Source organism: Anastrepha ludens, chromosome 6 (genome assembly GCF_028408465.1).
Source record: "Anastrepha ludens isolate Willacy chromosome 6, idAnaLude1.1, whole genome shotgun sequence".
Taxonomy (NCBI): Eukaryota; Metazoa; Arthropoda; class Insecta; order Diptera; family Tephritidae; genus Anastrepha; species Anastrepha ludens.
Genome location: NC_071502.1, coordinates 98,150,557 through 98,177,286, shown reverse-complemented (window position 1 = coordinate 98,177,286; position 26,730 = coordinate 98,150,557). Strand labels below are relative to the sequence as shown.

The 26,730-nt window shown below is 34.3% G+C and overlaps 1 protein-coding gene across 3 annotated transcripts in view; it reads right to left on the bottom strand.

Annotated features, from left to right (window-relative positions):
• LOC128868759 (putative polypeptide N-acetylgalactosaminyltransferase 9) overlaps nt 1-26,730 on the bottom strand; it is a 363,662-nt gene that overhangs the window by 169,651 nt on the left and 167,281 nt on the right. For all 3 annotated transcript variants that reach the window (XM_054111228.1, XM_054111227.1, XM_054111231.1), the window contains one exon: nt 9,017-9,075. The gene's annotated coding sequence lies outside the window, so the exon portion shown is untranslated. The remainder of the gene's footprint in view (nt 1-9,016; nt 9,076-26,730) is intronic.

Below are 26,730 nucleotides of genomic sequence, written 5' to 3'. Positions count from 1 at the left end.
ATGGGGTGCTAAACTTACTTTACAGGCAGCCAAGTTAATCTGGTTAAAGTTCGTTAAAAACGATCTAAGCACAAATTCTCATTCAGTTCACTGCCCACTTTAATAACAAGACAATGGGCATACATGAAAAGTGGACGGGCTTCCCAGCAAATGAGTTTTGCTGCAGCTCCAGGGCTAAGTCTGGCTAAGATGCAACAACATCATCTGCGAATGCACAACTACGTTTTTCCATACCTAGGCGATCTGAACATGGAGTGCAGTCAAAATGCATGTCGCTTCATTAAGTTCACTTAGTGGTTCAACTTCATAGGAAGATTTCGGGAGAGCGGAGAGGGTGAGCTTTCCTTTCTCTCTGCCAGTAGGTTTAATTGTTTTTCCGCACACATCAAGTGCAGGCACCTTAGCATTTTTTCCCAAAAGAAACATCCGCAAATACTCCGAAATGTTAAATTGAAAATTTTTCAAAAGCACAAAAAAATAATTCCAATTCTTTTTTTATTAGTTTTGAAAAATTTATTGTTTTTGAAAATTTTGGAATTCCAATTCAAAAACAATCGAAATAACAAAAACAAAATTTTTTTTTGAAAATTCTGAGCTAAAAAAAAACCGCATTTTTACAAAAGTGATCGAAATTTTTTGTAATTATTTTTTTTCTACTTTTAAACAAATGTTCAATTTAAAATTTCTAATAAAAAAATTCGTTTTTGATACAATTGGAATTCAAATTCAAAAACAATCGAAATTACAAAAACAAAATTTTTTTTTTGAAAATTCTGAATCAAAAACAACGCATTCTTACAAAAGTGATGGAAATTTTTTTGTAATTATTTTTTTTCTACTTTTAAAAAATTTTCAATTAAAAATTTCTAATAAAAAAATTCGTTTTTGAAAAATTTGGAATTCAAATTCAAAAACAATCGAAATTACAGAAACTAATTTTTTTTTTTGAAAATTCTGAGTTAAAAACAAATCGCATTTTTACAAAAGTGATGGACATTTTTTTGTAATTATTTTTTTTCTACTTTTAAAAAACTTTCAATTTAAAATTTCTAATAAAAAACAATTCGTTTTTGAAAAATTTGGAATTAAAATTCAAAAACAATCGAAATTACAAAAACAATTTTTTTTTTTTGAAAATTATGAGACAAAAAACAACGTATTTTTACAAAAGTGATGGACATTTTTTTGTAATTTTTTTTTCAACTTTTAAAAAATTTTTAATTTAAAATTTCTAATAAAAAACAGTTCGTTTTTGAAAAATTTGGAATTAAAATTCAAAAACAATCGAAACTACAGAAACTAAATTTTTTTTTTTTAAATTATGAGACAAAAAACAACGTATTTTTACAAAAGTGATGGAAATTTTTTTCTACTTTTAAAAAACTTTCAACTAAAAATTTCTAATAAAAATTAATTCGCTTTTAAAAAAATTGGAATTCAAATTCAAAAATAATCGAAATTACAAAAACCATTATTTTTTTTTGAAAATTCTGAGTCAAAAAACAATGCATTTTTACAAAAGTGATGGACTTTTTTTGTAATTATTTTTTTCTACTTTTAAAAAATTTTCAATTTAAAATTTCTAATAAAAAAAATCGTTTTTGATACAATTGGAATTCAAATTCAAAAACAATCGAAATTACAAAAACAAAATTTTTTTTTTGAAAATTCTGAATCAAAAACAACGCATTCTTACAAAAGTGATGGAAATTTTTTTGTAATTATTTTTTTTCTACTTTTAAAAAATTTTCAATTAAAAATTTCTAATAAAAAAATTCGTTTTTGAAAAATTTGGAATTCAAATTCAAAAACAATCGAAATTACAGAAACTAATTTTTTTTTTTGAAAATTCTGAGTTAAAAACAAATCGCATTTTTACAAAAGTGATGGACATTTTTTTGTAATTATTTTTTTTCTACTTTTAAGAAACTTTCAATTTATAATTTCTAATAAAAAACAATTCGTTTTTGAAAAATTTGGAATTAAAATTCAAAAACAATCGAAACTACAGAAACTAAATTTTTTTTTTGAAAATTATGAGACAAAAAACAACGCATTCTTACAAAAGTGATGGAAATTTTTTTGTAATTATTTTTTTTTCTACTTTAAAAAAATGTTCAATTTAAAATTTCTAATAAAAAAATTCGTTTTTGAAAAAATTGGAATTCAAATTCAAAAATAATCGAAATTACAAAAACAAATTTTTTTTTGAAAATTATGAGACAAAAAACAACGCATTCTTACAAAAGTGATGGACATTTTTTTGTAATTATTTTTTTCTACTTTTAAAAAATTTTCAATTTAAAATTTCTAATAAAAAACAATTCGTTTTTGAAAAATTTGGAATTCAAATTCAAAAACAATCGAAATTACAAAAACAATTTTTTTTTTTTGAAAATTATGAGACAAAAAACAACGTATTTTTACAAAAGTGATGGACATTTTTTTGTAATTTTTTTTTCAACTTTTAAAAAATTTTTAATTTAAAATTTCTAATAAAAAACAGTTCGTTTTTGAAAAATTTGGAATTAAAATTCAAAAACAATCGAAACTACAGAAACTAAATTTTTTTTTTTTAAATTATGAGACAAAAAACAACGTATTTTTACAAAAGTGATGGAAATTTTTTTCTACTTTTAAAAAACTTTCAACTAAAAATTTCTAATAAAAATTAATTCGCTTTTAAAAAAATTGGAATTCAAATTCAAAAATAATCGAAATTACAAAAACCATTATTTTTTTTTTGAAAATTCTGAGTCAAAAAACAATGCATTTTTACAAAAGTGATGGACTTTTTTTGTAATTATTTTTTTCTACTTTTAAAAAATTTTCAATTTAAAATTTCTAGTAAAAAAATTCGTTTTTGAAAAAATTGGAATTCAAATTCAAAAATAATCGAAATTGCAAAAAAAAATTTTTTTTTGAAAATTCTGAGTCAAAAAACAATGCATTTTTACAAAAGTGATGGACCTTTTTTTGTAATTATTTTTTTCTACTTTTAAAAAATTTTCAATTTAAAATTTCTAGTAAAAAAATTCGTTTTTGAAAAAATTGGAATTCAAATTCAAAAATAATCGAGATTACAAAAACAAAATTTTTTTTTTGAAAATTCTGAGTCAAAAACAACGCATTCTTACAAAAGTGATCGAAATTACAAAAACAAATTTTTTTTTGAAAATTCTGAGTCAAATAAAAACGCATTTCTATCGATCATTCTGATCGAAATTTTTTTGTAATTATTTTATTTCTACTTCTTAAAAATTTTCAATTTGAAATTTCTAATAAAAAAGAATTCGTTTTTGAAAAAATTGGAATTCAAATTTCAATTCAAAACGAAATTTTGCGAAATTTGTGCGTATTTTTCTCTATATTTTGGGAAACAAAAATTTAATTACAAAACAATATTTCGTACTTTTGCAAAAATTCGGCTTTTTTTAACTCATAATTTAAAAAAAAAAATTTTTTTAATTACAAGATAACGTTTCAATTACTTTTAAAAAAAATGTGCATGTTTTTTAAACTCTAATTCTGCTAAAAAAAAATTTCAACTACAAAAAAAAAATCAATTACTTTTGTAAAATTGCTTTATCAGTTTTTAAATCAAAGGCATCAAAAGATACTTTTTTCTGAATTTTTTAAACTAAAATTAAATTAAAAATTTAAAAGATTAATTTAAAAAATTTTAAATAAAAAAGGTAATTTAATTAAAAAAATTTGTTTTCGATTATTTTTATAAAAATGGATCGTTTTTTAAAAAATTTTTAATATCTTCAAAGAATACAAAATTTCAAAAATTTTTTTACAAGAAAAGTACAATACGAAATCCATACTTCGAGATGGAATCTAGTCATGAGTGTAAATTTAAAATTTTAGGCCCATCTGTCTAGGTTTGTTCCAAGATTGACTTCAAAAACGTAGTTTCTGGAGAAACTTCAAAATGCAAAACAGAAATTTTTCGACATACCATATTTCACGTCTTAATTCTTTGTTTAAGTAAGTTTAGGGGTATCAGAGTGTGTAAGGCGGCGTTTAGCTTTAGGCAGCGGAGGATGAAGAAGCATTTTTTGCGTGGGAAAAATCAAGCGGAGAAGGAAATGGCTTGACTTGTCTTTGTCCTCAAAAAAACGACTGGCGTGCCTTCTTAAACTAGGGTTAATTTTTTTTTTTTAATATTTTTTTTATAATTTTTCCTGAGACTTAAATCTTTGTGGTGAATGCCAAAGTAGCCCCTTCATTATTTGTATTTGCTCGAGATGTTAGTAAAGGGATGTTGTTGCAACATAAAATTTTGCCCATTTAAAAAATTAGTACACATTTTCAGCTATTTTCCTTCTCGGCCACTATTCTACGTCCACTGTCATTTTGGTTAGTATAGAAAATTGTAACAACAAATTTATGTATGTCAAATACTTATCGTCAGCTGTGCTATCACAAAAGCTCGATTGAATGGTAAATTTCCCTAAATAAACTCTAGGGATTTTCTCTCTATTTGCAGCCCAATTACATTTGTACTAATTTAATAGGGAGTATTAGAATAAATATAATAAATATGTTTGCCCAAAACTATGTAACAGCAGCAATATTTTATGGCGATTTCCTCAGCATTTTTCTATTCTCAGTCACCGCAAGGAAGCCGATTTTCATTGAAAACAAGCAAACTAAGCTTTCAAAACGACATTCTTTTGTGGCCGCTTACTTTTAGCCTGCACATTTGCAAGCCTCTGCAACCCACTTTGGGCTAAGAGGGTTAAGTGGATAAGCTTACAACGCCAAACAATATACATATAAATATATATATACGTACATATATATAGGCATTAAAGCCACTGCGAAAGCAGGTGAAGGAGCGAGCACGTCGAAATGATGCCAAGCGGCAAATACTCATACACGCATACGAGTACGAACGCAGCTGACTACATACGTACATATCTATATCTATATGTATGAGTATTACAAGCACAAATACTTGGAAACGTACATCAATAGCCGCCTAATGCTCCCCATAGTACGTACGAGTATCATTAACGTAAGCTCCTTTGAACATACACACATACAAACACGTTTAAGTGGGTATATACATATGTACTCGCGCTACATTTGTGTGTTTGCAAAGAAGATTTCGTTCAACATTTCGTGAGGCAACGACGCATAAGTAGACCAGTTGGTAATAGAGAAAAAATCTATAAAACAGAAATATAATCAAAATGAGCAGAAAAAAAAACAACGCGCTTAACCTAATAAAAGCGAAACTATGCGCAACATTTAAAGCATGCCACATGCTGCATGTTGCAAGTACTACAAGTAATAGTAGTAGTTGTACCTAATATAAACGTTATTGCAGCATATAGCTGTAAGCGCTCAACAATGCGAAAGAGCGATTAGAGACGCTCGCACAAGTACGAGTACAAACTGATGCGCAAACGCACACATGTTCACATAAATAGAAATCGGAGAGGGTGAATAAACGGGTGAGGGTGTGCCAAGCAAATGCCACCCTATGGGAAAAATCGGAACTTTTATATATAAAATCGAATTCTGAAACTTATTTTTTTAAGAAATGCAAATATGGCGGAAAATCACCAAATTTTCACTAGTGTCAAGGAGACCAATATGGGACTATATTCAAGGTTTGCGGATAGAAAAATTGTAAAAAACTGTGGTGCTTTTTCTTAACTCCATATTTTAAAATTTTGCGAACTGGACCGAAAGTGACCCCATTTTTACTAGTTGCAGGGAAAATCTGAACATGGGAGAAAAAATTTAATTCAAAAGCTTCTTGTTTTCGGAAATGAGAACTGGGTCGAAAGTAACTACATTTGCACTAGTGTCAAGGGGACAAAGCGGGATTAAATTCAAAGTTAGAGGTTGGGGATAAAAATATAATACGAATTATTTTTTAGGAAATGCAAACTGGGTTGAACTCACTATATTTTCACTAGTATCAAAAGGCCCAATGTGGGCTTTTATTCAATGTTTGAGGTCGGAAAAGTTGTAAACAAATGTAGTGCTTTTTTATATTTATATACAGAGAAAGCAAAATTTTGTGAAGTGGTCCGAAAGTGATCCCATTTTTACTAGTTACAGGGAAAATCAAAAGTTGCGAAAAAATTTTAATTTAAAAGAGTTCTTTGTTTAGGAAATGGAAACTGGGTTGGAAGAGACTATATTCTTACTAGTGTAGAGGGGCCCAATGTGAGGTAATTTCAATGTTTGAGGACGGAAAATGTGGAAGTAAATGTAGTGTTTTTAAACAGCCCTAGAAAAATTTTGCAAACTAGTCCGAAAGTGACCCCATTTTTACTAGTTGCAGGGAAAATCAGATTTGGAGATAAAAATATAATACAAATTTTTTTTTAGAAAATGCAAACTGGGTTGAAACTCACTATATTTTCACTAGTATCAAAAGGTCCAATGTGAGCTTTTATTCAATGTTTGAGGTCGGAAAAGTTGTAAACAAATGTAGTGCTTTTTTATATTTATATACAGAGAAAGCAAAATTTTGTGAAGTGGGCCGAAAGTGACCCCATTTTTACTAGTTACAGGGAAAATCAAAAGCTGCGAAAAAAATTTAATTAAAAAAAGTTCTTTGTTTAGGAAATGCAAACTGGGTTGGAAGTGTCTATATTCTTACTAGTGTAAAGAGGACCAATGAGGGGTAATATTCACTGTTTGAGGACGGAAAATGTGGAAGTAAATATAGTTTTTTTTTTTTATATAGCCCTAGCAAAATTTTGCGAACTGCTCCAAAAGTTACCCATTTTTATTAGGTGCAGGGAAAATCGGAACATGGGAAATAAATTTAATTCAAAGCCTTCTTATTTAAGTAAACGTAAAATGGGTTGAAAGTCTCTATATTCGCATTAGTGTCAAGAAGACCAATATAGGATTATTTTCAAATCTTAAAAATTTTGAGAGCCAAATTTTGCGAACTAGTCCGACAGTGACGCCAGTTTTTCAAGTTGCAAGGAAAATTGGATCATTAGGTAAAATAAATGTATTCCAAAACAAATTTTTTTGTGAAATGCGAATATGGCTAAAAGTCACTGAATCCGGACTAATGCCAAGGGGACCAGTCCGAAAGCGACCTCAATTTTACTGATTAGAATAAGGTTTCATTCAAAGCAAGAAGACCAAAATACTTGAGACACAAATTTGTTTCAGTTTTTTCAGTTTTATATTTTATATGATAAAATATTTATACAGTTCTATCCGGAAAGTCATCTTAGATATTTAAGAACTATATTATCTATGTAATTTCTGATTTATTCGATTATATAATACAATGTCCAAAACCTAACTCTTTTTAATGATTAGGTTTTGGAGATTATTTTTTTTTAAGATTATTTTTTTTTTTTTCCCTTAATTTCACTTTTTTAATGTTAGCCACGGGTATGCCAGTTAGTACAGCAATTTGAGGGCAAAGCATTTTCCTGCAGGGTCACAAATAGCGTGCGAAATTTGTGCCACATGCTAACATAGTTTTTTTTTGTTGTGTTTTGCTTGCCTGAAGCGATTACAACTTCGTTAAAGGGAAATTTCATTGAAAAAATTGCTAATGATTACACAACAAACGCTGCAAGGTGCACAGGTATATACAAAGTGTATGCAACAACAATGGCAACAGCAAGGTGAAGGTCCTTTAATGCAATTTTGTTACATAGCCAATGTACACCCTCACGTAAACGCACGCAAGCATGAGAGATTATTCCCGAATGGTGCGCTGAACTAAAAACGAATGGGAAATAAATGGTGGGGCAGGGAGCAGAATTCCTAGTGGAACGAAAGCATCGATTATGCTAAGGACTGCAACTCGCAATTACGTAGTGAAACCTGAATTCGATATAAAGGTGAAAATACAAAAATTTGTGCTCATTTATCTGGATTTAAGTTTAAGCCAATTAAGAATTTTTCGTGGAAGGTTGGGGTTTTGCGAAATTTTGCATATCCGAAGGCTCACCCAGCTCACAATATTAGAAACAAATATTTGCGTTTCCAAATTGGTTGCTGGGCAGTGTATTTGTAGAAAGTTGGGTAACAAGTTTGAATAAAATTGATTTACTTTCGGTGCAAGTTAAAAAGCTTGAGCTTTTAACAGCAACTCAACGCAAGAGAAGAAATGAGATAACCTCTTCAGAACCTGAGGAATCAATTGTGCGTTTCTTTCCCTGAAGTATTGCAAAAATAATATTACACATTTATTTTACGGAGAAGTTGTATTTGTTTTTTATTGAAAAAATGTAAGTTTTGTGTTAGTTTAAAAAGAATGAGTCAAAAAAATTATGAAGGCCATATTTTTTAGAACCATAAAAAGGTAATTTGGACCAAAAATTTTAAAATTTTCACAACATCTGTGCTGTTGGTCTGAGGGGTTCAAACCATTTTTCTTTGCCTGTTTTTTTTTGTTTTTGTATTTTTTACGAAACTGCATTAAACCAGATGCATGCCATTTTAATAGATAGTTTTTTCAAACTTATTAGGTAGATTCACTGTTCTTTCAATCAAGAGCTTAAGAGATTTCTGAGCTAAAAAAGAGCTCAAGAGCATTTTGCGCGCCTCTAATGAATCAGGTGGACTGGACATTTCTGATGGATATCAGACTGTATTTTCGCGTCAGGATATGCTAAAGTCTAAAAGAAATTTGCAAGATACTCTTAGTAATGTTTCACATTATCACATGTAGCTTTGCCTAGGTGCCACCTTTCTTGATTTTTTCATTATCGGATTATTTGAAGATTGACATTTTCTATCGACATACCCTGGTTTGCTACAAATCTGTTTAGATTTGCGATTTGCTGTCAAGATGACTGCAGATATTTTCAATACTTTTTTTGTTTTCTTTTTTTAATTGTAGAAAGTATCTAGCTTGGAAGAAGAGTACTGATCAAGCGTTCATATCACAGAAGAGCGAATCATAGGCAACCAAATCACAAAATTTATGTGTCAGAGAGCGAACAAATATTTTGAATAAATAAAATGTAAAAAGCAATAATTCGCGATTTTTTGAAAATTTACTTACCTATCAAATTTTAATTATTTAATATAAATGACTGTAGGTTTTTCAAGAATTGTGCATACCTGAAAATAAACAAAAGGTAAATTTTTAAAATACATTTGTTTCGAGTCTTATTACAGTAAATTTCATGAAATTAAAAATATGACAGCAAAGCCATTAATCGCATTAATCCAAAATTATATGTATTTTTAGTATTCAGTTACATATTCATGAAGTTATTATTATTAACTAAGCTTTTGAGAGATTGATAAAAAAATTACACAAAAAGTAAGTTGAGATCTGCTGGACCCATTGTAGCTAGACTTTTATAAACATAGATATTTGGATTCGGATTTGGATTCGGGTATGAATTTTTACAACATTAAAGACTTCGGTTTTTACATGGATTGTACTTGATCAGTGTAGATATGGATATGGATATAGATATGGATAAGGATATAGATATGGATAGGGATACGCATATGGATACGGATATGGAAGTTAATATTGATGGGGCCATGGATATGGATATGGATACGGATACGGATATTTATGGCGATATGGATATAGATATGGATATGGATAAGGATATAAATACAGAGAAGGACATATATAGATATAGATATGAATGTGGAGATGGAAATGGATATGGATAAGGATATAAATAGAGAGAAGACTATATATAAATATAGATATGAATGTGGAGATGGAAATGGATATGGATAAGGACATAAATAGAGAGAAGGACATATATAGATATAGATATGAATGTGGAGATGGATATGGATAAGGATATGGGTATGGATATGGATACGAATACGGATAAGGATATAGATATGGATATGGATATTGACGGGGATATGGATATTGATATGGAAACGTATATGGAAATGGATATGGATAAGGACATAAATAGAGAGAAGGACATATATAGATATAGATATGAATATGGATATGAATATGGATATGGATATGGATATGGATATGGATATGGATATGGATATGGATATGGATATGGATATGGATATTGATGTGGATATGGGTATGGATATGGATATGGATATGGATATGGATGTGGATGTGGATATGAATATGGATAAGGATATAGATGCAGCGAAGGATAGATATAGATATATACGGAAATGGACTTGGATATGGATATGAATATGGTGGGCAAGGATACACATATGGATATATGCGAATATAAATACGGATTTAAATGCGGAAGTGGACATGGAAGTGGATGAAAGTATAGATTTTGATACGCATACGGATATATATTAATGTGGATATGGGAGTACATACGGATAAAAATATCGCAATGGAGTTATTGATAGAAATAAGCATTTGAATTTGGATGTCGATACAGTTGTGGATGTGGATAATGATATGGATATGGATACCGATATTAGTATGGATATGGATGCGGTTATGGATAAGAATACGCATAAGGATATGAATAGGTATATGAATATAATTATGGATATTGATAATAATAGAAATAGGAATATTGATACGGATATGGATTCGGATATGGGTATGGATAAGAATATATATAGATGAGAATATAGATACGGATGAGGATTTACGTATTAACATGGATATGGATATAAATATGGATATGGATATGGATTTGGATATGGATATGGGTATGGATATGGAAATGGATATGGAAATGGATATGGATATGGATGTGGATATGGATATGGATATGGATATGGATATGGATATGGATATGGATATGGATATGGATATGGATATGGATATGGGTATGGATATGGATATGGATATGGAAATAGATGTGGATATGAATACGGATATAGATATGAATATGAATATGGATAAGGATATGAATAGGTATATGAATATAATTATGCATATTGATATTAATAGAAATAGGAATACGGATTTGGATATGGATATGGATATGAATATATATATTGTAGATGAGAATATAGATACGGATGAGGATTTACGTATTAATATGGATATGGAAATAGATGGGCATATAAATACGGATTAATCGTTATTCTTATTTTTAGCAAGAAAGTTTCACTGGAATGCATTTTGGTTAATAACAGATTAGGCAATCTTTTCCATAGCAGAAGGTATGTTATTGCCTGCAAAGGTGCAGCGCTATTAAACCAAGTTTTTTGTTTTGTGCTATTGAAGGTAAGAGTACGAGCCTCTTTTTAAAACCAAGTTTCAGCAGTTCGTGTGCGACAAGAGTGCTGAGTGTTGGCTTCGTTTGGCAAAAGGATTAATAAAAGCATTCGGCAGAATAGGTTTACCGACTGATATTCAGCCAGCAGCGCTCCTTTATTTACGAAGCGAAAAAATTGGATTTGGGCCCATTTTCTTATTAAAATTTCAACTTCATGTTCTTTGTTTTATGCTCCAATTCCCATCCTAATCATGATTAGGCTTTTAAATGTTTTAACTAAATTATTAAATTCCCAGTTCTGTTCACTTCCGCTACAATTCAGTTTAAATGTCTATTTAAGGGCTGACTTTGGAAACAATTTTGAAGTTTTGCTTATTGAACATTTAGAATACCTCAATGTATACTTGACTAAATTAGCGTGCTTCACTAAAAGCCTCACTAAACTAACACGTACAGACCGATATTGCCTTTCGCAATTTCCCTACCCTGCCAGCTTTCGAATGAGAAAAGTGTTGATGGCGTGGCAAAGCTAGTAAAGAACCGCAGCCAAGCTGCTTGAGGCAGCACTAATACACTGAGATACTTAAACTTGCGTGCATAGGTATGTACATATATGTATATGGATATAGAAGTATATTGTATGTAAGTAAATGTGAGCTCCATTGTGTGAGCAAAGCATTTGTTACTGCCTTCAAAATATAATATTTAAAAATAAAATTCTAAGTCACTTAGTAAAACACGATTGAGAAAAAATGTGTTGAAAATAAAATTTTCGACGATTGTCAAAAGAAAAATGCTTGTGGAAAAGCGTTGAAGGCTTCGTATGTATGTGCGTTTGTATGTGTTCCATATGCTGACTACGTTCGCCACCAATCGGTGATGATGCATTGCGAGCGTGGATTTTTTTAATAAAACATGCGGCAGTGGCAAGTGTTGCCGGCTCCATCGCACATCTCTTTTTGTTGTGGCACTCAGCAGCGTGCTGTGGCAAATATGGTACGTTTTGCTAAAGTGACACTTGATGCAAGGCGCCAATGGGGTGAGAGCACAAGGAGAACTATTAAAGAAAAGTAGATGAGAAACTAAAATTCAAAATCCAGTTGAAAAAGGAATGCAGAGGAATTTGGGGCAAATAAACAAGAAGTAATAAGGCGAGTAAAGCAATTGGGATAAGCAAAATTTTAGTGCAAAAATACGGAAAAATGCTTTCGAAACATAATCGTAAAATATGTTTTCATAACAAAATAAAAAAGGATTTAAAAAAATACGCTCGCAACTGCCTAGGGGTAACTAAGGCCGCAGTTTATCTTCTCAACTGCAATTGCGGGCATTTAATAGCCGGACTAAGCCGGTGGCTAACTCACTGTCGCACACACACATACGCACACAGCTGAGCACATTTATTGCGAAAGCCACTTTGCACTAAATTCACCACTAATTGCAAAGTCAGATTTATGCATGAGCTGCTCCAGTCCCTAAGCGCCGAATATAGTGTCACAACAATGCAATCGCTTAAGGGTGTTGCAACTAGAGTACTTGCACATTTCACACACACACACACACATACATGCATATGTGAGTACAAATTTACATGCCTGCTGCGCGCGCGTAATTCCTAGTTTAGTGACCCGAAATGGCCAATTTTCTACTTAATTCGCCAAGTATTTTCATTTTCCACTTCCGCTTCCTTTTCCTGTCACATTTGCTGCGCCTTTCAAAGCATTGCGTATTTTTTTTTCTTCAGCCTTACTGCTGGTGACGTGGAAATTAAATTGTTTCAACCACAAAAATTTGCATTTTCCAGTGATTTGGTTTTTTGCGTGTTTTTGTTGTTGTTGTTGTTGTTGCATGCGCTTTCATCAAATACTTTCATAGTTCAGCTAATGTGGGGCGTATTACGCGTTGCGAGAGTTGGCGAAAATTGCTTTCGATGTGATGAAATTTGTTTAGTGGTGGAAAGTAAGTAAAAAAAGTGGGCGTAGTTTTTCAGAGATATTGGAGATATATCAACCGAAAGTTCAGCTATTTTATGTACAGATTCTGGCTATGTAGATATTTTTTTCTTTAATTTTCGACGAAAAAGTTTCTGTGAGTACAAAAGTTGAAGAAAAATTCTTCTCCCGTTAGTCCTGTGAAAATCAAGGGATGCCTTAATATTTGTTTTAGTTTTTTGCTTCTTTTATTTCTACTTTAATTCTCCTTCTCACATCTTCTTGATATTTTTTCTGTACATTTTTCTTTCTTCCTTATCTCCTCCTTCTTCTTTTTTTCTTCTTCGTTTTCTTCTTATTCTGCTACTTCTTTTTCTTCCTCGCTTTCTTCTTATTCCGCTACTTCTTGTTTTATTCCTTCTCCTCTTCCCTTTTTCCTACTTTTTATTTTTTTCTACATTTTTACTATTGTTATTTCTTCTTCTCCTTCCTCTTCTTCTTCTTTTTTCTTTACTATTTCTCTTTATTTTTATTCTCCTCCTCCAGATCCAATTCTTTTACCTCTTCTTCTTCTTCTCATCATTTTTCTTATATTTCCGTCTTCTTCTTCTTCTCCTCATTCTTCTACCTCTTCTTCTTCTTCTCTCTCTTCTTTTCCTTCCTCTTCTTCTTCTACCATTTCTCCTTCCTCTTCTTTTGCTTCTCCCTCTTCTTCTTTGTTCCTTATTATTCGTCGTCTTCTTTTTTCTTCCTCTTCTTATCCCCCTTTTTTCCTTTTCCTCGTTCTTCTTCTTCTTCTTCTTCTGACGCTACCTTTTAGTGCCGCATCGAATACATTGAGGACTAGAACCCATGTATCCCTTCATAAGGCAAGACCTGGAGAGCGAAATAACACTAATGAGTGCTATGACAGATTGTTGACCGCGTCGTTCTACTCTTCTGTCGATGCTCTTATCCAAATTCAACGAAATATAGATGAAACTCGCTTTGACGCAGGCCACCCTGGCAGATTGTGCTTCACAGATGTGAATGGAAATACTTAATGGAATAGGCGCCCATCACTAGTCCAACAGATGTCAGGTGTAGCAGTTAGAAGTTGCATAGTCAGATGATCTCCCTACTTTACCTCATCCAGTGACTCAGTGGCATTCGTCCCTGCATATTAGGAAAAAATTACGGGCGTCGTGTGAAAAGTCTATGCAAAAATAAAAACTTCTTATTTGTTTGGGAAAAACCTTTTTAAGGCTTCTTTTAGTCTCATATACTGCGTCCAATGCTGTTCTAGTTATTTGATCCCTTCCGTATAATAGGATTTGTCCAAGTCTGAAAAGTAGCCATTCGTTTATGCAATCACCTCCTCGCTTGATTAAAATCTTTTTCTCGGAAGCCATTTTTAAACATTTTGGAAAGAAATAGTAGTCCGAGGGATCCGAGGGAACCAGGTCTGGTGAATTGGGTGGACGTGAAACGAGTTGGAATCCAATTCCCATTAATTTTGGGACCGCAACTGCTGACGCGTGAGTTGGTGCGTAGTCTGATGGAAAAGAAAAATTACTCGACCTCTTTGAACGCCAAATACAGAGGAATAGACCGTTCCGGCTGAAACTTGGTATGAGTTCTTCCAAGAAATGCTGCTAACTAATCATAACCTTAATACGCATCAGTAGTGCCATCTCGCTGATTTTGCACGGATTTTTCGAACGACCCGCGGACAAGTAAGAAATTGTTACTGTCAAAAGATAGGCACTTTTGAAAGAAGAGCTGAGAAAAGGCGGCAAACCACCAATTATTCTATTGCCCTGAACTCGTTTTAAAGATTCTATATACCGACCGTTTTTTTCCCAATTGACGTCATGCTCCAGTATGTTGTTGAGTTTGGGTACGGATTTTTGAATTTTTGAAAATATGTTCGTCATTAGATGAAGGCGAAGCTCTTCTACTGCTAATGTCGCATAACGAGGACCATTACTTTCACATTTTTGTAAACTACACGCAATGAATAATTCTTTATAGCAGAAAAAGGCAATGGGCTTATCCAGTGAGTAATGGAAGTCGAAAGTTTGAAGAAAGCCATGATTTCGTGCCCCAACTGCGGAAAAACAGTAAATGAATTTACGCAAATATATTTTTGTATGACTAGCTGGTGAATGCCCTCAGAAGATATTATGCCTTGCGCATGACCGGGTTCAGAACTGCAACATAAAATTATCGACAGTCAATTTCAACAGACGATGCTTTCGCTTTGAAACCATATTTAATGATTAATAATTCGAAAAAAAGTCTAATAGAGGTCAAAATTATGTTTACATTACTTGAAACGCGTTTTCAGTGTCAGTCAGGCCTTGGATAACGCGAAGTAAACCTCAAAGATTGTTCAAGAATGTAAGAAGAAGCTTAATTCTGTCGCAAAACAGAACAGGCTTGTACTTATATGGGTTCCAGGACACTCCGATGTTCACGAAAACGAAATTGCCGACGAATTGGCCAGCCGTGAATCAGCGGTTCCCCTACAAGGGCCAGAGCCAATAAACGGAATCTGTTCCTCAGCAATCATGAATTGGATCAGCGATTATGTATGCAATCTACATAAAGAGCGATGGTCCGGTCTAGAACGCTGCAGAGCTGCAAAGTGTTTTGTGACAAGTCCAACAGAAAACTGTCAAACTTTCTACTAAAACTTGGAAGGAAAGACATTCGGTTGATGGTCGATATTATTACAGGACATGACTCATAGGGTTAGCATATGACCAGCATTGGAATCATTGAGGATCCAATGTGCCTGTCTTGCCTGGAGGAGGCGGATAGCCTCAGCGCTTTCGCTGTGAGTATTTTGCCTTTGCTAGAGCAAGACTACGAGTTTTGTGTTCCGATGTCGGGAGAATGCGTAATATTTGTTCTCTAAAACTGGAGAATATTTACAGATATACCAAAGAAACTGGACTAACTACCTTGATCTCTGTCTCCATTCTTTCCTATCTCTGTCTCTGATACTTTTCTCCTTCCCTCCTTGACTATCTACCCTCTTTCCAGAGCTCTAAATATATATATATATATATATAATTGGCGCGTACACCCTTTTTGGGTGTTTGGCCGAGCTCCTCCTCCTATTTGTGGTGTGCGTCTTGATGTTGTACCACAAATGGAGGGACCTACAGTTTAAGTCGATTTCAAACGGCAGATATTTTTTATGAGGAGCTTTTTCATGGCAGAAATACACTCGGAGGTTTGCCATTGCCTGCCGAGGGGCGACCGCTATTAGAAAAATGTAGTTCTTAATTTTGGTGTTTCACCGAGATTCGAACCCACGTTCTCTCTGTGATTTCCGAATGATAGTTACGCACCAACCCATTCGGCTACGGCGGCCGCTGTTAGCCTGAGTATTTTAGGTGCCACCAAATCTCCTGGTGCTCCTTGGCTCAACCTTTTCAAATTTTAATTTCAACCATAAAACGCATAAAAGCATTACGATTTTTGTAACTGATAGTACGGTACTCCAGAAGGGTACTTGTAACTATGTAATCAAAAAACCACTTCTTAACCTTCTCCATATTTCATGCTTCACATACCGTTTTTCGGTAGAATATTGCTAGTTACAAATCGAAAAAATGTACTAACTTTGCAAGGGTCTCTCCTATAAGGTGATTTTAAACGTGCATTTAAAAAAGTATAAAATTATTACTGAAAAAGTTTGAAGGAATACGCAGAAACATTATTATGAACGTCATATCGTATACGTAACCAATCTATATTTATAAAGAAAACTATTCTCCCACTGTAATTGACCTACAATTTATTCATTCACATATGCATGTGCGCACATATATGGCCACAAAATTCATTTCAATTCACTTACCAATTTCCGTTTAATTTAATACTCACGGCCAAGAACAAATCCAGAAATATTCTGTGTAACTTGAAATCGATTTTTTTTGCTTTTCTTTGCTTTGATTATTTGGCTTGAGGCTAAGCCAAACATTTCGCACAAGTCTAGTGAATTTTATTTGTGTATGAGAACGTCCTCGACGTCCTTGACTGTTGGCAAGGTTAACAGCGCATTGCTAACTTTTTTATGTTTTTATTTTTTGCCCCCTCCATTTGCTGACGGTGGAATTCTTATTTCGATGGAGAGAAAAAGAGTTTAGATGTGTATTTTGAATTTGAAAAAGTAAAGCACATTTTTATGTGCACTACACTGAATTTTGCGCTGACTACCGAAGGTACTAAAGAAAGTCCACTACTCTTCTCTACCAGGAGGAAGAGGGCAATGCAGAGCATTTTCGCTGCATATCTGCCCACTCTTGAATAAAGAAATATAATATATATATATGAGCAATGGCAACTGCTTTAACTCTAAATACTGCTAAGTTTAATTTAAATTATGAAAAAATTTGTGAAGAAATAATAAAACTATGCTTTTTTATGCATTTTTTAGTCCCTTATTCGCACAATGAGCAATGAAATATGTGCAAGTGCGTGAAACGTGGTAAATTGGATATTTCCAACTAACACAAATCAAACAAAGTCCAAAAGGTATTAGCAAGTTTCCGATTTTTTTTTTCATATTTTTTTAGCAACTTAGAAAAAGCGGCTATGTAATTTTTGAAGTAGAAAAAGGGGCAAAAGTCACCAGACCTCTGCTCCTCTCTATATGAAAACAGCCACATTGCAGTAACACAGCTTTGGAATTTCCCAACTATTTCTTGGCTGAATTGCCTGTAACTTTACCACCTCATCACGTGCCAAGTAGACATTTCAAAACTCACTGCGGCAGCAAAAAGCCTGTGTTTTCATTGTTATACCCAAGCAAAGACTGCATAAGGATATGATACGTTTCATTTCTGTTGGCCCAGTCACAGCAAAACAGCCGCAGCTGTGATACGTCTGAGCTAACAATCGACTTGGCCATCAGCCAAAAATGCAAAACGTGCCACAATAAACCGAAAGAGCCAGAGAATTTGCATTGCAAGTGGAACAGAACGTAGAGTAAAGCAATTATTTCAACAGTAGGAAGGAAAGTAACTGCAGCAAGCAAGTGCAGTCTACCAAACGTAGCAACTTACTGCAGCAACCAATTGTCGGCTGCCGTACAGAAAGCAAAATTAAATCCATTTTTGTTTCTCTTTGAGGGAAATTAAATCAAAACAGTTTGTAAAGTAATTTGCATAAAACATTTCCATCAAAAAAAAGAAAAAAAATTGTATAATAATTTCAGCAAAGTTAAATAACAAACCGGCAATCGATAAATGTGTGTGGGTGTGTGCGAGTGTGCGAGTGTACCACATTATGAACTCCCCTTGTGTGCGCTGCTCTAGAGGAAGTTTATCATTTTAGTATGTGCAAAGTGGCCAATTAAGTGGAAGTGCTGTAATAAAAAGCTGGCAAATGTAGTAAAATTTTAACGAAAAACATAGTTTCAAACAAAAATGATTCCGAAAATTCACAACAATTTGCAACTGCTCCAGTAAAACTGCTAGCGCTTTACAATCCTTTAGTGGGTGGATGGGTACATGGCGTATACGTAACATTCATTCACCTAACTCCCGCATTTTAGTTCGCTCACACTCCTTTGCCACACTAATATTTTCTACGATTTACTACATTTTCACACCTCTAGAGTCACTTATGTTACAAATAATATTTTTTATACAGATTTTTTTTTCTCTCATTTCAACTTTCAACTCATTAATGTCCTTGTGACATGATTTAGAAGTAGAATGCGTGCATGAGCAACAAGAGTGCGCTGACATTTGTCACGTGCCTGCAATGAAAAGTTACATGAATATGTCCCGCTAATAGCATATATACACCCATACTCAACTAGTTGCATGCCTGTGTGCGCACGTTTTCACACTTAAGGCGTAAAAAATGTTAACTGACAAATGTACACGCGTACATATGTCTGTGGCGCTGAATGAGAGGAGGCAGCTGTGTCGAAGGCACGACAGGCAAGCAGGACAAAATGCGAATTGGGTCACTCCCAAATGAGATTGCATTCAGTTAGTTATTTATTTTAAAATAAAATATCAGATTCAAAGATGTAGGCGCGCAAGCGAGCAAACTAAAATCGCTTTTGAAATGGTGGGACGAAAACTGTCTGATCACTTCAGTGTTCCTTTTCTCATTTGAATTATTTACACACAGTGAGAAATTTCATTGAAGGCATATATGTAAGTCTAAATAAATGGTTCGTAAAAGGAATTCACTTGATGGCCACAGCTGCTGATTGTGTTGTGTAGCTTCGGCAGTACTTTCCACCATACGTACATTTAAACCGCTCCGAGCTTTCTGCGTTGCACTACTAGTGAAATCATAGGCATTTCTAACCCAACCTCACCGCCAAAAAAAAAAAACAAAAAAAAAAAAACTAGTGAAATCGTGGCTACACCACCCAAGTTCTTAAAGACAGCGCTTTTCATAAAAAAAATTCTATCTGCTTCGCTTTCATCGAACTGCAAGGCATTCGCATAGCAAATATTGAATGGGCTCTGCTTTTTCTCATCTCTACAGCTACCACAAACGTAGCTACTCGGAATTCGGAACTTGGCCTCCATATTTCCAAAAGTCCAGTGTCTCTTAACATAACCACTGTAGCCGCTCTGCCGATTTCGATTAGTGCACCCCTCTCTCTCCTCAAATGAGACATCTCCCCTCCCCCTGAAATCAGAAATGTAGAAAAACTTGTATGCTTTCACATGGCCTTCTTAAGGGTGGCTAAGTTTCAAAGGCCGGTGTTGATTTTGAATAGAATACAATTTTTCTAAGAAATTATTGTCATTTTTCTTTATTATGATAAAACTGGTATAGCTCAATTACGTATCGAACAAAACATTAGCCAAATAGCCGCCGCGGTCTCGGCGGCACACCTCCATCCGATGGTTCAAATTTTCGATGACGCTGAGGCATAATTGAGGTTCTATGCCGTTAATGTGCCGAATTATCTCATCCTTTAGCTCTTGAATTGTTGCTGGCTTAACGACGTACACCAAAGAAAGAAGTCACATGATCTTGGCGGCCAATTGACATCGCCGCGACGTGAGATTATTCGGCCATCAAATTGTTCGCCCAAAAGAGCCATTGTTTCGTTAGCTGTGTGACAAGTGGCTGGCACCGTCTTGTTGAAACCACATATCGTCCACATCCATATCTTCCAATTCGGGCCATAAAAAGTTCGTTATCATCTCACGATAGCGAATACTATTCTCAGTAACTGCCTAACCGGCCTAATTTTGGAAAAAATACGGCCCAATGATGCCGTACACATCTCCTACAGACCCAGTTTGCTCAAATTTTTGCACAATTTTTCCGATTGTACGCACATTTGGACGATTAAATTGACCAAGAAATCACGAAGTGCGCGTTATGCATTTTGATTTGAACGCCCGTTTTCATAGTAAGCTTGAATAACTTTAACGCGTTGCTCGATTGTGTGTCTTTCCATGGTTCAAATTGAATTAGCCCGAAATTGAAAAATGTCAAATGAAATGCGGAAAAAAACTTGACGTTTAGGTCTGTTTCATATTCAATATCGGCACTTGAAATTTAACTATCCTTTATATATAAACTCAGGCTCTTTTCTTGCACATTCGGGTACTTCCTATGAACTCCACTATGTTTTGGAACCCAGTATGGACGAATCACGAGATTTTGATTAGATATTTGACATCTTTTATGAACTGGTTACATGCACAGTTAATCGTTATACAGTATACTTTCTCTTAAGCGGACACCTAAGAGAGTGCAAAATTTGTCCGCTTAAGAGAAAAGTGTAAAAAAAGTTAAAAAAAATTTTAAGTATTTATGGTATGTACTGAAAAAATTATCCGCTTATGGGTGTTGTCCATTTAAGAAAGTGTCCGTTAGGAACGAGTACTCTGTAGAGCTACACACCTACAAAGCTGAGTTTCAAGATGAGCTCTAAAGTAGCGAAAGCTACTTCATCCGTCTTGTGGTTATATTAATGGCATAGGTTCCATCCTGAAAAGGCCTGCTGTAGAGCGAAAGTTTTGTGGCTACTCTCAATGAGAGTTTTTCTGGGAACGCAGTACATCCTCGTCCTGTGTCTACTTTAGAACCATTTTCTAGCTTAACATGAAAATCTCGCCGCCTTCTCGAAGAATATGAGAATTTCTGCCACTGCCGTTGGTGAAGTAAATGTTGGGGTTATAGCCGAAGTCGATATCTGTGATTACAGTTCTATATTCTAAGAAAATATTATGGCCAGTTTTAGTCACTCATCAGTCATTCGTTTCGGTAAAAGGACTAATTTCATAGTTTGGTTCTGTAGGGATTCAACCTTTGGCCACTTTTTGCAGTTAATAAAAGTTAAGCCCTGTGCAAAACCACTACCATCTGATAGTATTTTGATATAGCTAATCTAATTACTTGGTTATTTTTCGATTCTTTCATGGAATTTTGATGTGCATTAGGTTCAGGGCGAAGTATGTGTGAGCTTAAAATCCCAATCAGAACATTTTTCAAGCGTCAGACCATTTTTTACCAGCTCTTTAGGAAATTAGAAAGCACTTTTCAGGGAGTTTTTCTTAGGAACGATTATTAGAATCTTCATATTTTCAAATGTGCCGGCGGCCAATGTAAATATCCTAATAACCAACCGTCTCGGTTTTCTAGAAATTTCCTAGCAAAGTAAATTTCATTTGTATTTGCCTCACAAAGCTGGCTCATTTCCTATCCAGCGACCAGTCCCGGAATGTCATGTATCTACTCCGACTGTTCCATTAGGTATTCACCTGAAGTATGCCACTGTTAGGCAAACTTTCCGACCCCACTAAAGAGGTACTAGTAGCAATCGGATGGAAGATCAATTATACCGTGCCATGAGTTCAGCATCCATATCAAAAAGTCCTCTCTATTGGCATCTATTTTACTCATACTTGTTTTTGGATGGGAATTTCTACTGAGTGCTCTCTCGAGAGTACTTGATCTCGAACAAAGTATCCACACGCAAAGATCGTTAATAATAAGCGACAACAACAAAAGTACCACGGCACTACTGTTCTTGGGGAAAAATTGTATAGCTTATGAAAGACTTGAAGGGAAGAAAGAAGGGAATGTCGCGCTCATCGAGCAACGTATTAATGTAGCCTATAGTAGAGTAGTCTATTTCTCTGACAGTCCAAAGTCTTTCAGATAGATCGTGCGTTGTCAAAAGCTGATTTGGTAATATATATACAGGGATTGATTGAAAAGTAAAGAGCCTTATTTTTTGTAAGTAGTTTTATTAAACCTTTTGGCTTATACAACTAATATTCTTCAAAATAGGACCCTTGAGCGTCAATACACCGCTGGTAGTGATCCTTCCACTGCAGGAAACATTTTTCAAACTCATCCGCTGGAATCGCGTTCAATTGGGTTGTTACAGTCTTTTGGAACGCCTCGATGGAGTCGAAACGCCTCCCCTTCAGCTTTCTTTTCAGGCGCGAAAACAAGAAGATGTCCGGAGGGGATAGGTCTGGGCTGTAGGGAGGGTAGGGAAGCACCGGAACCCCATCTTGGCCAATGCAGAGGTGCAGAGCAAGGCGGTGTGCGCCGGCGTGTTGTCGTGATGAAGGGTGCAATTGTTGACGAGGTCGGCCCGAAGTTAAATTTAACTCTTCATTGATCTCACGTAGACTAGCACGACGGTCAATGTTCAAAAATTCACGAACCCGGTTCACATCTTCGTCTGTTTGCCTTGTCGAAGGCCTTCCAGATCGCTGTTGGTCTTTGACGTCCTCCCGGCCTTCCTTGAACGACTTGTGCCACCGTTTTACCTGCGCACTGGACAGAGATTGGTCCCCGTAAGCCTCCTTGAGTAGCCCAATGGTTTCGGTACTCGTTTTGTTTAGCTTTACGCAAAATTTGGTCGAGTAACGTTGCTCTAACGATCGCTGCATTTTCGCCACTGCAAAATCCTAACACTCTTTTAGAACAGCTTTCACGCGCGGAGCGATGTCGACTGCACCGCTATTGCCACCGAACTGGGACCGGTTTCTAGTGGAAGGGGAAGGTCCAACGATCATTTTCCCCCACCAGCCGATTCCGTTGATCGCTTGGCAGACGTTCCGCGCGGGAAGGCTCATAACTTATCAATCAAACCTGTAGGAAGTTTCACAAAATAAAAATTTGTTTATTAAAGTTTCACGCTGTTTGATGATTTACGCTTCTTCCTGCAGCCATGATAGTTTATCATTTTGGGCGGATCGTAGCACAATTGTATATGAATTTTTTTTATTTCTTAATATTTTTTTCTCAACTCTTTCTCATTTTTTTCCTAACTCTTTTCTTCTCCTTCTTCTGTTTTTCTTAATTTCTGTTTTATATTCGTGTAAAAACTTTCAAACCGCTTTTTAGGTGACCTTACATACCCTGCCAAAAAATTTAGATCATACTAATCCAAGCTTCAAACTCTGTGTATGGTTTATGAAAACTTGCCAAGTTTTCATGAAAATTTTAAAACTTTTAATCAGAACTAAAAAAAATTGGATACGCAGTTTTACAGCTCAATGAAATTTAGTATAAAAAATACAAGTTAGAACTGCTTCAATATTCTCGTGGATTTTTGATAATTTTTTTCATGAAAATTTCAAAACTTTTAATCAGAACTAAAAAAATTGGATACGCAGTTTTACAGCTCAATCAATTTTAGTATAAAAAATGCAAGTAAGAACTGCCTTAAAATTCTTGTTGATTTTTGAAATATTTTCCCCCTGAAGGTGAAAAGAAATTCTTGGACTCGTTATATGGACAACAACATCATATGGAGCGCAACACCACCAAGAAAAAAAAATCAACTTTTTTTTCTAGAAACTTAAAACTTGCATTTTAACTTTAAAATTTGTTAAACTATAAAAGCGCGTACCCAAATAATTTTTTGGAAATTCTGATTAAAATATTTTAAATTCTGATTAAACTTTTTGAGGTTTTAAAGAAATTGTTTACCATTTTTCTAATTTTTGTTTGGAATTAGGATTAGGTTTGCTGTTTTTTGTGATAATAATCTGTACTTTTATATAAAAAAAGCTAACATTAAAATATAAGAAAAATAATCGAAACCTGTGAAAATGTTGAGGTGCTATATCCGTTTCGCGAGCTTTAGTTTATTCTCAAAAATAGTCAAAAATATTCACTTAGGTAAAAGCCATGGGATTAAATCGGTATATCATATAAAAAATGCATCACTTAAAACACAATTAAACAATCTCACCAAAACAGTGGTATGCTATACAAGAAAACAAACACAGAACTCTAAATATAAAGCTACAAACCCTAACTGCAGATAAAACCTCTGATTACTCTCTTTGGGGGACTATGGCACATATGAAAAGACCAATTCAACATAATCCCCCAATTAAACAGCCAAATAGCAACCAAGCTTGGGCAAAAACCGATTCGGAAAAAGCTGAGTTACTTGCACAACACCTCCAAAAAATTGTTAAGCCATTTGAAATGATAAATAACACTTTGTTTCCCTACACCGTGTGAGAATCTGTTGGTATTACAAGTTTTACCACAGTTGAGGTAGCAAATGAAATCTCCAAACTAAAACAAAAGAAAAGTCCAGGATGTGACTTAATCACAGCCGAAGTACTAAAGAACTCATCTCACAAAGCGCTAATCAAACTCACTTTAATAGTGAATGCATGCATTGAATTTAAATACATACCAATGCATTGGAAAATTTCTGAAATTAAACTGATCCCAAAGCCAGGGAAAAATCTCAACGAAGTCACATCTTACCGCCCAATAGCTTTACTCCCAGTCTTTCTAATAAACAATTAATACCATCTCACCAATTTGGATTTCGAGAAAAACATTCAACGATAGATCAGATATATCGTATAGTACATATCATGGATGAGGCCATAGAAAACAATCAAGTGAATTCAGCAATATTCCTTGACGTCGCACAGGCGTTTGATAAAGTGTGGCACGAAGGACTAATCCGCGAGCTCAGAGCGATGTGACCATATAAATATACTGTGCTATTGGAAACCTATCTCACAGACAGATATTTTATAGTGAAACAAAGACAAGCATACTCAAACGTTAAAAAAATTGAAGCTGGTGTACCACAAGGCAGCATTCTTGGGCCAGTGCTGTATTTGCTCTATACTGCAGATCGACCAGTTTCAAATACAAGTAAGAGAGCCACTTTTGCTGATGACACGTGTATGGAAATAACGCAAATGAATCAACTAGAAAGTTACAGGCATCGATAGACGAAGTTGTCGCATGAACTGAAAACTGAAGAATCAAACTAAATGAAAGCAAATCTGTTCACGTAGACTTTACAAACAAGAAAATAGCCTATAACCCAGTGAAAATATCATCTGCTACTGTTCCGTATAGTAATACAGCAAAATACTTGGGTATGACATTGGATGCAAAGCTCAAATGGAAAGAGCATGTTAAAATGAAAACAACTGAAATCTACTTGAAAATTAAAAAATTGAATTGGTTAATTGGCAGATAGTATACATTGTCAATACAGAACAAAGTATTAATATACAACCAAGTAGTTAGGCCGGTATGGACATACGGCATTCAATTATGGATATGTACCACTAAATCAAACATTGAAGCTGTACAACGCCTGCAGAATAAGATTCTCAGAGATATGGTCAACGCACCTTGGAATATGCGAAATCACGACCTGCACAATGATCTGTCGGTGAAAAAAGTCGCTGATATAATCCCAATTCTTGCAAGTAAGCATCAAACCAGGCTGAAAGAGCACACAAACCCGGAGGCCACAGAGCTTAACAAAACAGTCTGCACAAGAAGACTTCGAAGAACTAGGCCACGAGATTTAATCGCTAACACTGTATAATTGTTTGTAAAATATTTATAATTGTTTTTAAATTTCAATGTTAAGGATAGAATAATGTTACTTGTTAGCTTAAGCTAGGCGTAATACCATGAAATGTATACAAATTTTATAACGTTTCAATAAAAAAAAACATATAAGAAATGCTCGAAAACACGATGCGTTCTCTGAGAGCGGGAATTAGATTCGAGACAAGGTTATATATAATATTTTTATTCGGTTTTAACCAACTTCAAGCCGCCGCAAAATGGAACCAAGATTGGGTGGATCGAAACCTAAAAAAAAATCACCTAAACAGCAGGCTCTCATGTGGCTTCGCAGTTCAATCACATTGCTTCATCTGTAGGGAAAATACCATCAACGGAAGGCATGAATGGTTGCAATATCCTTATTCCTTATTCCTTAGTCTTAGATACTTCATTAACTACACGCCCTGAATGTAGCCAACAGGATTCAGGACCAACGCGGCATATATCAGGTGGAAGTCCATGCAATTTTGGCACACTTAAAAGGAAATATATATTACTTTTTATATATAATTTTGTTTACGTAGAATTGCGAAAGTCAAATTTATAGTCCGAGTGTTTTTTTTTTAATATTTTATGAGACCACGCATATGCAAGTATTTACAAATGTTACTGCATTCACACTTTTGCGCCACATGAAATTATTTATTTTTCTCTTTACATGCCATGGTTTGAACTCTGCAATGCTCCACCAACTGTCAGTAATTAATATTTGCCCACGACGAGTTGTCAACATTCACTTGCGTATCGCATTTCGAAAACGCACTTGCCAACGCCCTGGTAAAAAAAAA